Genomic DNA, 14197 nt, shown 5'->3' with positions numbered 1-14197 from the left:
TCATTTCTGACTGGCTGCCAGCAACTAATAGTGCTCCATAGTTGTCTGTGTTGGAACCTCTTCTTTTTAAGTTATATGTCAATGATTTCAATGATGGAACTGATGGCTTTGTAGCCAGGTTTGCAGATGATACAAAGAGGTGGATGGATAGGCAGTTTTGAGGAAGTAGAAAGACTACAGAAGGACTGACAGATAAGGAGAATGAGCGAAGAAGTGTCAGATGAAATACAGTGTCAGGAAATATATGGACATGCACTTTCCATTTCATGATGAAGGAGGAATCCTGCTATGGGCAGTTCACCTTAATTAAAGTGAATTGGATTCAGCTTATATAGAAACATAGAAGACTTACAACACAATAAAGGCCCTTTGGCCCACAAAGCTGTGCCGAACATGTCCCTAGAAATTACCTAGGGTTAACCATAGCCCTCTAATTTTTTTGAGCTCCATTTTCCTGTCCAGGAGTCTCTTAAAATACCCTATTGTATCCGCCTCCACCACCGTTGCTGGCTGCCCATTCCACGCAAACACCACTCTCTGCATAAAAAACTTAACTCTGATATCCCCTCTGTACCGACTACCAAGCTGTGCCCTCTCATGCTAGCTATTTCAGCCCTGGGAAAAAGACTCTGACTATCCACACAATCAATGACTCTCATTATCTTATATGCCTCTATCAGTTTACCTCTCAACATTTGTCGCACCAAGGCAAAAAGACCAAGTTCACTCAACCTATTCTCATAAGGCATGCTCCCTAATCCAGGCAACATCCTTGTAAATCTCCTCTGCACCCTATGGCTGCACATCCTTCCTACAGAGAGGCAACCAGAACTGAGCCACAGTACTCCAAGTGGGGTCTGACCAGGGTCCTATACAGCTGCAATATTACCTCTCAGCTCTAAATCTCAATTCCTATGGTTGATGAAGGCCAATGCCCCGTATGTTTTCTCAACCAGAGTCAACCTGCGCTACAGCTTTGAGTATCCCATGGACTCTGACCAAGATCACTCTGATCCTCCACACTGCCAATAGTCGTACCATTAATACTATATTCTGTCATTATATTTAACTTAACAAAATGAACCACTTCACACTTATCTGGGCTGAACTCCATCTGTCACTTCTCAGCCCAATTTTGCATCCTATCAATGTCCCGCTGTAACCTTTGACAGCCCTCCACACTGTCCACAATGCCCCCAACCTTTGTGTCATCAGCAAATTTACTAACCCATCCCTCCACTTCCTCATCCAGGTCATTTATAAAAATCATGAAGGGGTCCCAGAACAGAACCCTGAGGCATACCACTGGTGACCGAACTCCATGCAGAATATGATCCATCTACAACCACTCTTTGTCTTATGTGGGCAAGCCAGTTCTGGATCCACAAAGCAATGTCCCCTTGGATCCCATGCCTCCTTACTTTCTCAATAAGCCTTTCATGAGTTACCTTGTCAAATGCCTTGCTGAAATCCATATACACTATATCTACTGCTCTACCTTCATCAATGTGTTTAATCATGTCTGCAAAAATTCAATCAGGCTCGTAAGGCACAACTGGCATTTCACAAAGCATGCTGACTATTCCTAATCCAATTATGCCTCTCCAAATGTTCATAAATCCTGCCTCTCAAGATCTTCTCCATCAACTTACCAACCACTGCAGTAAGACTCACTGGTCTATAATTTCCCGGGCTATCTTTACTCCCTTTCTTGAACAATGGAACAACACCTGGTAACCCTCCAATCCTCCGGAACCTCTCCCGTCCCTATTGATGATGAAAAGATCATCGCCAGAAACTCAGCAATCTCCTTCCTCACCTCCCACAATAGCCTGGGGTACATGTTATCCGGTCCTGATGACTTATCCAACTTAATGCTTTCCAAAACCTCCTCCAGCACATCTTCTTCCTTAATATCTACATGCTCAAGTTTTCGATCCGCTGCAAGTTATCCCTACAATCGCCAAGATCCTTTTCCATAGCGAATATTGAAGCAAAGTATTCAGTAAGTACCTCTGCAATCTCCTCCAGTTCCATACACACTCTTCCGCCGTCACACTTGATTGGTCCTATTTGCTCACGTTTATCCTCTTGCTCTTTACATACTTGTAGAATGCTTTGGGGTTTTTCTTATCCTGCTTGCCAAGGCCTTCTCATGGCCCCTTCTGATTCTCCTAATTTCAGTCTTAAGCTCCTTCCTGCTGGCCTTATAATTTTCTAGATCTCTATCATTACCTAGTTTTTTGAACCTTTCATAAGCTCTTCTTTTCTTCTTGACTAGGTTTACACCAGCCTTTGTGCACCACGGTTCCTGTACCCTACCATCCTTTCCCTATCTCATTAGAACATACCTATGCAGAACTCCACGCAAATATCCCCTGAACATTTTCCACATTGCTTCCATACATTTCCCTGAGAACATCTGTTCCAAGTTCCTGCCTGATAACCTTATATTTCCCCTTACTCCAATTAAACGCTTCCCTGATTTGTCTGTTCCTATCCCTTTCCAATGCTATGGTAAAAGAGATAGCATTGTGATCACTATCTCCAAAATGCTCTCCCACTGAGAGATCTGACACCTGACCAGGTTCATTTCCCAATACCAGATCAAGTATAGACTCTCCTCTTGTAGGCTTATCTACATATTGTGTCAAGAAACCTTCCTGAACACACCGAACAAACTCCACCCCATCTGAACCCCTCGCTCTAGGGAGATGCCCATCGATATTTGGGAAATTAAAATCTCCCAGCACAACCCGGTTATTATTACACCTTTCCAGAATCTGTCTCGCTATCTGCTCCTCGATGTCTCTGTTACTACTGAGTGGTCTATAAAAAACACCCAGTAGAATTATTGACCCCTTCCTGTTCCTAACTTCTACCCAGAGACTCCGTAGACAATCCCTCCATGTCTTCCTCCTTTTCTGCAGCAGTACACTATCTCTGATCAACAGTGCCACAGTCCCACCTCCTTTGCTGACCTCTGTCCTTTCTGAAACACCTAAAGCCTGGCACTCAAAGTAACCATTCCTGCCCCTGAGCCATCCAAGTCTCCATAATGGTCACATCATAGCTCCAAGTACTGATCCACGGTCTAAGTTCATCCGCTTTGTTCATAATACTCCTTAGATTAAAATAGACACATCTCAAACCATCAGTCTTAGCACATCCCTTCTCTATTACCTTCCTCTCACACTGTCTGCAACCATTGTCTATTTGTGAGCCAACCACCTCTTCCTCCGTCTCTTTAGTTCGGTTCCCACCCCCTAGCAATTCTCATTTAAAGTCTCCCCAATAGCTTTAGCAAACCTCCCTGCCAGGATATTGGTCCCGCTGGGATTCAAATGAAACCCATCCTTTTTGTACAGGTCACTCCTGCCCCAAAAGAGGTCCCAATGATCCAGAAATCCGAAACCCTGCTTCCGCACCAATCCCTCAGCCACGCATTTATCCTTCACCTCACTCTATTCCTATACTCACTGTCACGTGGCACAGGGAGCAATCCCAAGATAACTACCTTTGTGGTCCTGTTTCTCAACTTCCTTCCTAACACCATAGTCTGCTTTCAGGACCTCCTCCCTTTTCCTGCTTATGTCATTGGTACCAATTTGTACCACGACCTCTGGCTGTTCTCCTTCCCACTTCAGGATATTGTGGACACGATCAGAAACATACCAGACCCTGGCACCTGAGAGGCAAATTACCATCCGTGCTTCTTTCCTGCATCCACATAATCACCTGTCTGACCCCCTAACTATAGAGTCCCCTATCACTGCTGCCATCCTCTTCCTTTCCCTACACAGGGCCAGACTCTCTACCAGAGGCGCAGCCACTGTTGCTTCCCTCAGGTAGGCCATCCCCGCCAACAGTACTCAAGCAGGAGTACTTACTGTCAAGGGGTAGAATCACAGGGGTGCTCCCTAGCCTCTGACTCCTGCCTTTCTCTCTCCTGACTGTTACCCACATATCTGTTTCCCGAGTCCCCAGTGCAACTACCTGCCTATAGCTCCTCTCTTTCCCTGACCAAATGAAAGTCATCGAGTTGCATCTCCAGTTCCCTAATGCGATCCCTAAGGAGCTGCAGTTCGACACACCTGGCGCAGAGGTAGCCATCCAGGAAAGCCTGGAGTCTCCCAGACTTCCCACATCTAACACTGAGTACAGAACACCGGTCTCACACACATTCTTCCTGTCTATATTCTACACAGGCAACCTACCACACCTCAACCCATTATCGCCAAAGCCCCGTTGAGCCAAAGTCTTCCTACTCTGTCGCCTGCTCTATAAGGTGTCTCCTTTTAAACTCTTGGGTATGTAATCAGGAATAACTTGGAGATGAGTGGAGCTGAACTGAAAACCCTGAAGAGTTACAGAACAGCACTGACTGCACTTTAATGGGTGGCATATTTCCCTGCCCCCTTAAGCAAAGGAAGTATGGGGACTAGATTTCTCACATGAAACTGTCTAGTGCAGTGGCAAAAAGGCATTGATCAGTTAACGTTACTGCAACCGGAAGGACAAGTGCTCCTTTTTGGGTGTAATAAAGGCACATGTATGGAACTGACAAAACTCATTCCTTCCCATCCGCTGAATTGGGTATACAGCTGGCAGGCATGTCCCCTGAGCACAAGGGGAAGTGGAAAGAGCCATGGCCCCGGAAGGGCTGCTATTATTGTGCCCACAGAGTCCCTTACATGCGACCCTTTGTGTCACTTCTTCACCGTCCTCTGATTTTGTGGCACCGGAGGTCCATAGGGACTGAGAGATTCTCGATGGTTGCTTTTCTGGTATATGGGACTGCTAGACTGTTCTGGGAACAGATTAATATGGTATTGGCTTTGGAGAAAATAGCGAATGAGACAGCCTATGCCCTTGAACAAATCTAATAAGTATTAACCAAGTCATTGGCAGAACTGATGGCTGCTTGTACAGCAGCATTAGAGAACAGAATGGCTTTGGATTATATTCTATCAGGGGACACGTGCCCTGATAAGGCAAGAATGCTTTAATTACATACCTGATGAATCTGAAAATATAAGTAGGGGATCAGTATCACAACTGTTACACTCTGAGAGGTGGATGGTGGCCATTCTAAGCATTGGGAAGAAGGTGGGCAACTATTCTGAATTGGAGTCATAGAATATAAGTACAGCACAGAAACAGGTCCTTTGGCCCATCTTGTCTGTGCCAAACCACTTAAACTGTCCACTTCCATTGATCTGCACTGAGACTATAGCCCTTTATAGCCCTTCATACAATGTTACAGTGGAAGAGATTACATATATTATATATGAAGGCAGACAAATCTCCAGGTCGGGACAACATATATCCAACAACACAATGGGGGGAAAAAAATCACAAGAGTCCCTTCAAGGATTTTCCCAACATTGCAATTCTCTGGAGATGTGCTGGAAGACTGGAGGATAGTAAATGTGCCTTTGGCTGACAATTACAGACTCTCTAGCCTACCACCTGTGGTTGACAAGTCAATGGAAAGTATTCCAAGGGATAAGATATTCTCACATTTAGAAAGGCAGGGACTGATCAGGAGTCATGGTTTTGTGCATGGGAGATCTCGAATTACAAATTTAGAGTCATAGAGTCATACATAAGTACAGCACAGAAACAGACCCTTTGGCCCATTGAGTCTGTGCCATACCATTCAAATTACCTAGTCCCATCAACCTGCACAGACCATAGTCCGACTATTCATGTACCTGTCCAAACTACACTTAAACGTTGAAATTGAGCTCGCTTCCCCACTTGCGCTGGCTGCTCTTTCCACACTCTCAGGACCCTCTGAGTGAAGTTACCCCTCAAGTTCTCCTTAAACTTCTCACAATTCACCCTAACTCTTGCCCCCTGGTTGTAGTCCCACCTAACCTCAATGGAAAAAACTGCTTGCATTTACCCTATCAATACTCATCATAATTTTGTATACCTCCATCAAATCTCCTCTCAATCCGAGACCACAGACCATAAGACATAGGAGCAAAATTAAGACATTTGGCTTATTGAGTCTGCTCCGTCATTCAATCATGGCTGATCCTTTTTTCCTCTCCTCAACCCCACACCCTGGCCTTCTCCCTGTAACCTTTGATGCCACAGTCAATCAAGAATCTATGAACCTCCGCCTTAAATATACACATCGACCTGGCCTCCACAGCTGCAACAAATTCAGAAATTCACCACCCTCTGGCTAAAGAAATTTCTCCGAATCTGTTTTAAATGGACACCCCTTTATCCTGAGGCTGTACCCTCTTGTCCTAGACTCCACTACACCATGGGAAACATTCTTTCCACCACTTTCCTGTCTAGGCCTTACAACATTTGAAAGGTTCCAATGACATCCCCCCTCATCCTTCTAGATTTCAGCAAGTACAGGCCTACAGCCATCAAACATTCCTCATATAATAACCTTTCCAATCCAAGATCATCCTTGTGAACCTCCTCTGAACCCTCTCCAATGCCCACACATCTTTTAAATGAGGAGCCCAGAACTGTTCACAATAAAAGTGAAGCCTCACCAGTGCCTTATGAAGCCCCAGTATCACATCCCTGCTCTTGCACTCTAGACCTTCTGAAGTGAACCAATCACAAACAACAGAAAATCTGCAGAAGCTGGAAATCCAAGCAACACCAGGCAGTATCTATGGATCAAAACCGAATTGGAGAAACAAACAAACAGGATTGAAGAAACAAACCTGAAGAGTAGATTTAAAAGGTGAGCAGAGGGGAGAGATAAACGCAAGGTGACAAGTGAAACTTGAAGGGGGATGCAAGTGCTTGAAAGTTGATAGGTGAAAGAGACAGAAGGCCATGGGAAAAAAGAAAAAGGGGAGGAGCACCAGACAAGAGGAGCCATGTCTGCTCTTACCCCATCCTCCTGCCACCTTACCAGAGATAGGATATTTCTTGTCCTCACCAACCACCCCACCAGTCTCCGTGTCCAGCACATAATTCTCCAAATTATCTGCCAGCTCCAACGGGATCCCAGCATTAAGCACATCTCCCCACTCCACCAACTTTCTGCTGTCCGCAGGGATGACTCCTTAAGAGAACTCCTTTGTCCATTCGTCCCTCTCCACTGTTCCCCCTCCTGGCACTTATCCTTGCAAGCAGAACAAGCGCTGCATATACCCTTACACTGCCTCCCTCACTACCATTCAGGGCCCTAAATAGTCCTTCCAGGTGAGGTGACACTTCACCTGTGAGTCCGTTGGGGTCATATACTGTGTCTGGTCCTCTTGATGTGGCGTCCTGTATATTGGTGAGACCTGATGACGACTGGGAGACCACTTCGCTGAGCACCTATGTTCCATTCCCATTCCAATATGTCTATCCATGGCCTCCTCCACTATCATGATGAGGCCAAAATTAGGTTGGAGGACAACACCTTATGTTTCGTTTGGGTAGCCTCCAACCTGATGACATGAACATCGATTTCTCGACATCTGGTAATGCCCCCACTCCGCTTCACCATTTCCCATCCCCTTTTCCCTCTCTCACCTTAACTCCTTGCCTGCCCATCAACTCACTTTGATGCTCTTCCCCCTTTTCTTTCATCCACAGCCTTCTGTCACTTTTGCTTATCAACATCCAAGCATTTTAATTCATCCCGCCCCCTTCAGGTTTCACCTATCACCTTATGTTTCTCTCTCCCCTCTCCACACCATTTAAATCTGTTCAGTTTTATTTCTCTCCAGTCCTGCCAAAGGGATTCAGCCCAAAATGGCGACAACACTCTTTTCCATAGATGCTGCCTGGCCTGCCAAGTTCTTACTGTACTTTGTGTGTACTCTTGAAATTAATGCTAACATTGCACTTGCCTTCCTCACCACCAACTCAACCTGCAAATTAACCTTTAGAGTGTTCTGCACAAGAATCCCAAGACCCTTGGCATTTGAGATTTTTGGATTTTCTCCTCATTTAGAAAATAGTCTGTACATTTACTTCTACTACCAAAGTGCATGACTATGCACTGTCCAAGACTATATTTTATTTGCCACCCCCTCTTGCCATTCTCCTAAACAGTCCAAGTCCTTCTGTAGCCTACCTATTTCCTCAACACTATCCACCCCTCCAGCACTATTTGTATCATCTGCTGACAGCAACAAGGCCACCTATTCCATCATCTGAATCATTGATATTCTGCATAAAAAGAGGTTCCAACACTCACCTCTGCAGAACACCACTAGTCACTGGCAGCCAACTAAAAAAAGGATCCTTTCACTCCCACTCGCTGTGCCTTCAAATCAGCCAATGTTCCACCCATGCTCGTAACTTCCTTGTAATTCCATGGGCTTTTATCTTGCTAAGTAAGCAATCTCATGTGTAGCACCTTGTCAAAGGCCTTCTGAAAATCCAAGTACACTACACCTACTGCATCTCCTTTGTTTACCCTGCCTGTAATTTACTGAAAAAAATTGCAGTAGGTTAGTCAGGAAGGATTTCTTTCAGGAAACCATGTTGGCTTTGGCCTATCTTGTCATGTGCCTCCAGGTACTCCATAACCTCACCACTAACAATCGATTCCAACAACTTCCCAATGACTGATGTCAGGCTAACAGATCTATAGTTTTCTTTCTGCTGCCTTCCACCCTTCTTAAATAGTGGAGTAACATTTGCAAAGAAATGAGTACTCGGTGAGGTAGACGGATGAAAAGGGAATTTTTGCAGTCCTGACGAAGAGTCTCGGCCTGAAACTTAAGACTATTTCTTCTTTTTGATAGATGCTGCCTGGCTTGCTGAATTCCTCCAGCATTTTGTGTGTTGTTTTGGGCAGGGGTTTGAATCTACATCATTGCTTTAAATACATAGAAGAGTACAGCACAGGAATAGGCCCTCCAGACAACAATATTGTGTCAAATTAGCTGAAAATTTAAAACAAAACAAAAACTAATTCCTCCTACCTACACAATGTTCATATCCCTCCATCTTCCTCATATTCATGTGCCTAACTAAACATCTCCTAAAAAACTCCTATATTTGCCAGGCAGTGCATTCCAGGCATCCACCACTCTTGAGTAAAAAAACTTAACCTTCATATTCCCCTTGAACCTATCCCCTCTCCCCTTCAATGTATGCCCTCTGGTATTAGACATTTCTTCCCTGGGTAAAAGATACTTCCCGTCTACTCTATCTGTGCCTCTCATAATTTTGTAAAACTCGATCAGATCCCCTCTCAGTCTCTGCTGTCCCAAGTTTGTCCAGCCTCTCATGATAGCACCCTCTAAATCAGGCAGCATCCTGGTAAACCTCTTCTGCACCCTCTCCAAAGCCTAAACTCCCTTCCTATAGTGGGGCAACAAGAAATGTAAACAATACTCCAGATGTGACTTAACCAGAGTTTTATAAAATTTCAATATAATCTCCTGACTTTTGAACTCAATGCTTCAGTTTATAAAATTCCTTAAGCCTTCTTAACCACCCGATTGACCTACATAGCTTTCAGGGAGCAATGAAATTGGACCCCAAGATCCCCCTGCTCAGCCTGAGTCTCCTTGCATCTGTGCTACTGAGGTACAGCACCTCACATTTATCTGCATTAAATCTATCAGCCATTCCTCTGCCCATATCTGCAACTGATATATATCATGCTGCATACTTTGCCAGTCTTCTACACTATCCACAACTCCACCAATCTTGGTATCATCAGCAAACTTACTTACCTACATTTTTATCTATGTCATTTATATACATCACAAACAGCAGAGGTCCCAGCACACATCCCTGCAGAACACCACTGATTGCAGACCTCTAGCTCAAATAATTCCCTTCAACCACTAGCCTGTTTTCTATGAACAAGCCAATTCTGAATCCAAATAGTCAATTCGCCACAGGACCCATGCATCTTAATCTTCTGGATTAGCCTCCCATGAAGGACTTTGTCAAAGCCTTACTAAAATCCATGCAGACAACTTCCACTGCTCTATCTTTATCAATCTCTCTTGTCGCTGTCAAAAAAACTCAAGTGAAGTTGGTAAAACACAACTTGCTGCACACAAAGCTATGCTGACTCTCCCTAATTTGGTCATGGGTTTCCAAATGCTCATAGATTCTACCCATAAGAATATTCTCCATTAACTTCCCTGACATTAGCTCAGTGGTCTCATGTTTCCAGGAGTTTCTCTGGTTCCCTTTTAAAATAGAGGTACAACATTAAGCAACTCGCCAGTCCTCTAGGACCTTGCCTGTGCCGAGAAAAGGCACAAAGATACTGGTCAAGGCCCCAGCAATCTTGTCTCTTGTCTCCCTCAATAATCTGGGGTAAATCTCATCAGGGTCTGGTGACATCAACATTAATACTCATTAGAAGACCCAACAGTTGGAAGGGGCTGCCTGCAACGGTGGTGGATGCGGATACCATAGGGTCTTTTAAGATAGGTACATGGAACTTAGAAAATTAGAGGGCTAGGGGTAACCCTAGGTAATTTCTAAGTATATGCTCGGCGCAGCATTGTGGGCTGAAGGGCCTGTATTGTGCTGGAGGTTTTCTATGTTTTCTATTTCATCCTCCTTGATCTCTAAACGCCCTAACATATTTATGCACTCCGTTCCTCCACAGCCAAGCGAATGCTCCCCTCTTTATCCTCAAGTAGTCCTATCCTCTTCCTAGTAATCCTCTAGCTTTTGATGTTTGTATGGAAAGTCTTGGTATTCATCTTAATCGTACTTGCCAAAGACTTTTCATGGCCCCTGCTCACTTTCCAAATTCCCTCGAGTTGTTTTCCGACTTCTTTATAATCTTCTTGTGCTTTGTTTGGTCCTAAGTTCTGAAGTTTTACATACTTTCCCTTTTTCTTCTTTACATATATATATATACACACATATTTCAATTACTGTATTTGGTGATTATGTAATGTTCTCATGAAATGACAAAAAGGAGGGAATGTGGAAATGTACTTTACCCATGTGCATTTTTGACTATAACAACATGGAACCTGTATTGTAGCAGAATCCTTTGCTATTAACATGAACATTGAATTCTCCAACTTCTGGTAATTCCCTCTCTCTCCCCTCCCCCATCCCAGTTTCACTCTGTTTCCTCCTCCAGCTGCCTATCACCTCTCTCATGATTCTGCCTTCTTCGACTACACAGTGCTTTCTCCTTATATTCCTTCTTCACCTTTCCTGCCTACCCCTCTCCCACCCCTTGATTTTCCCTCTGATTGGTTTTTCACCTGGCACCTACCAGCCTTCTCCTTCCCACCCTCCCCCCACCTTCTTTATAGGGCCCCTGCCCCCTCTCTCCTCAGTCCTGACGAAGGATCTCGGCCTGAAACGTTGACTGCTCATTTCCACAGATGCTGTCCGACCTGCTGAGTTCCTCCAGCTTGTTGTATGTGTTGTGCCTTTGCTAATAATGTTGTGCAACATTATGCTGATAGAACCTGAATCCCTGACAAACTGCAGACCAGCAGATGCATTATGTTACATACCCCATAACTGGGTTAACAGACCAGCAGAAATGGAATGAAACGTTGGAGTCTGGTGGTACTGTAACTAAAGGTGTTTATTAGTAAACTAAACAGTACAGTATCAAAAATGAAAATATACATATAAAACAGGTTAGCAATAATAAAAACAAGTGTAGGAATAATGAGCAACAGTAAAAAAACCAAGCTCTATCAAAGTCTAGGGGTAAATGAATTGTCACAGGAGAATATAGAGTTCAGTTCCATGCTGAGGTAGTTGTTGTTGTGTTGGAGGGGGAGGGGGAGGGGGAGGGAAAGAGATGAGCAGCTGCAGCAGGCAAACCTTCTGTCATCTTCTCGTTCCGTTGTACCGTTGGGGTCACCGAGTATGACCCTTCCGTTCCAGGCTACACCATTCTTCAGTGATGGACTCATCACCCAGACAAGGGTGGACACACACACGTCCCCACCGATCTGCCTTCATCCACTGTGCTCCAGACCAATTCCCCTGAACCGATCCCCCAGGCCTCCACCTTCCTGTGGGTGCACAACACTCTTTCAGCGTCCACTGGTGTGTCTGAGGGTGTCTCCCCAGACCCATCTTTTATCTTCACTGATGGGGTATCAGCCATCCATCAACTCCACATGACCATGTCCATCAAACTAGTCCACTCCCTGCTGTCTCAGCAAGAATGTTAACGAGCAAAGTGTCCTTGTAGCAAAAGGTAAATAATCAGTGAAGAAGCCATTATACATAAATCAGTCCTCTCTCTCTCTCTCTCTCATCTGTAGCAGATGCTCTACCTCTGTTCTTCTTCTCTCTCTCTCATTAGCAGCATAGTTCCTGGGGGGGGGGGGAAGGGGGCAGCTCTGGACCCCATTTCCATCTGGTTTGTTCAGCACACATAACACCACCCTCCCCCCACCTTCTTTATAGGGCCCCTGCCCCCTCTCTCTACAGTCCTGACGAAGGATCTCGGCCTGAAACGTTGACTGCTCATTTCCACAGATGCTGTCCGACCTGCTGAGTCCCTCCCGCGTGTTGTACGTGCTGTGCCTTTGCTAATAATGTTGTGCAACATTATGCTGATAGAACCTGAATCCCTGACAAACTGCAGACCAGCAGATGCATTACTGGAAGAATGCCAAGTATACTAATTAAGCAAGACAGTATGTACCCTTTCCTTAAATTGAGGTGTGGGTGCCTGCAATTGTGTATAAAGGAATGACTATGCTGTCTGTTTTTTTGGCTGCTATCACCTGCACTTGTGTGATGGTCTCCCTTTGCTGTAAGTAAAATAAATGCACTTATGATTGATCCACTCAAGTTATCTGTTGTTTGTAAGGAACATAAGTAAAAAAGCATCTATCATTAAGGAACCTCACCATCCAGGACATGTCCTCATTACTATCATCAGGAAGTACAAGTGCCTGAATACACACACTAGCATTTTAGGTTCCACATACCCATGGACATTATCTCACTATCTTTCCCTCTTTTTGCATTGTACTGTTGCTGCAAAGCACTAAATTTCATTAAATGTATCAGTGATAATAAACCTGATTCAGATTCAATACTACAAGTGTGGTCTGACTTAAGTTTTATATAGCTACATCACAATTGCTATTCTGAGCATCCCAACAAATGAAGGCATGCATTCCATACACATTCTTTACCACCCTGAATACACGCTGTATTCTCTTTAGCTCAGTGATTCAGTTTGCATGTACATATCTGACCCAAACCTCTTTCCTCTCTTGACAAAAGTTAAATATCCTGGACATCCAGAGTCTCCACTCTCCCAGCAGTTTTGCCCTCAACTCTAACAGGAACATGTAGTTCTTGAGCTCTTATTATCTTACTTCAAAAACTTCTCACTTGTCACAGATCCATTTGTCTGTAAACATCCTAGCCCAATGGGCACCATAGTAGTATAGCGGTTAGCGTATGACAGCAGGGGTGTGAGAGTTCGGAGTTCAATTCTGGTGTCATCTGCAAGGAATTTGTACATCCACCCAGTGGAATGCATGGGTTTTCTACAGGTGCTCCGGTTTCCACCCAGTTTCCAAAAGCGTACTGGTTAGTAGGTTAATTGGTCATTGTAAATTGCACAGGGTTAAAATTTGGGTTGCTAGGCAACATGGCTTGAAGTGCCAGAACAGCCTATACCACATTGCATCACAATTATTTTTGAATTTAAAAAAAATTAATCTAATTGTCTAACTCAAAGCTGCAGACCTACTCTGTGCCTTTCTGGAACTACATTACAAGTAACAGTAGTCCCAAAATGCTCCAGATGCCAATAGCAAAAACTACGTAACCTGTCAGAATGTGCGAGGTCAAGGGAAATGGAATAAATGGAAGCAAGCATTAAATACCCTTTATCAAGAGTCTGGCAGCACCCCCGCATCAACCGCTGAGAAACTGATCACATGACGCACTCTGGGACCACCAACAGACTTGACTCCACCGTGGAACAAGGTCCCTACCACAGGATACAGACGCTGTAACGTAGATGAGGGTCCCCACATAAAGACAGACCTTGGGACACGAACATCAAGACACACAGACCCCAGGACATGGACACGTGAATGACCTCAGCATACCATAACCCATTATAGACTGAGAGGTTGGTCACTGTTCCAGTGACAGCCTTAAACCCCATCCCAGCATAGACAAAAGCCACACCACAAGGTTTCCCGTGCCCAAACCCTCGCAGTACAGTTACCATGGTTACCACTACTACGGCCCGCCCACATTACGTCACGCGCCAGGTCCC

The 14197-nt window shown here is 44.6% G+C and overlaps 1 protein-coding gene across 5 annotated transcripts in view; it reads right to left on the bottom strand.

Annotated features, from left to right (window-relative positions):
* Positions 1–14197, bottom strand: part of LOC132380909 (mitochondrial import receptor subunit TOM40B-like) — a 93782-nt gene that overhangs the window by 79447 nt on the left and 138 nt on the right. The gene's annotated exons all lie outside the window — the stretch shown is intronic.

Source organism: Hypanus sabinus, chromosome 25 (assembly GCF_030144855.1).
Source record: "Hypanus sabinus isolate sHypSab1 chromosome 25, sHypSab1.hap1, whole genome shotgun sequence".
In the NCBI taxonomy this organism is placed as follows: domain Eukaryota; kingdom Metazoa; phylum Chordata; class Chondrichthyes; order Myliobatiformes; family Dasyatidae; genus Hypanus; species Hypanus sabinus.
The sequence above is the reverse complement of the archived record's forward strand: the minus strand, read 5'-3'. Positions and strand labels throughout refer to the sequence as shown.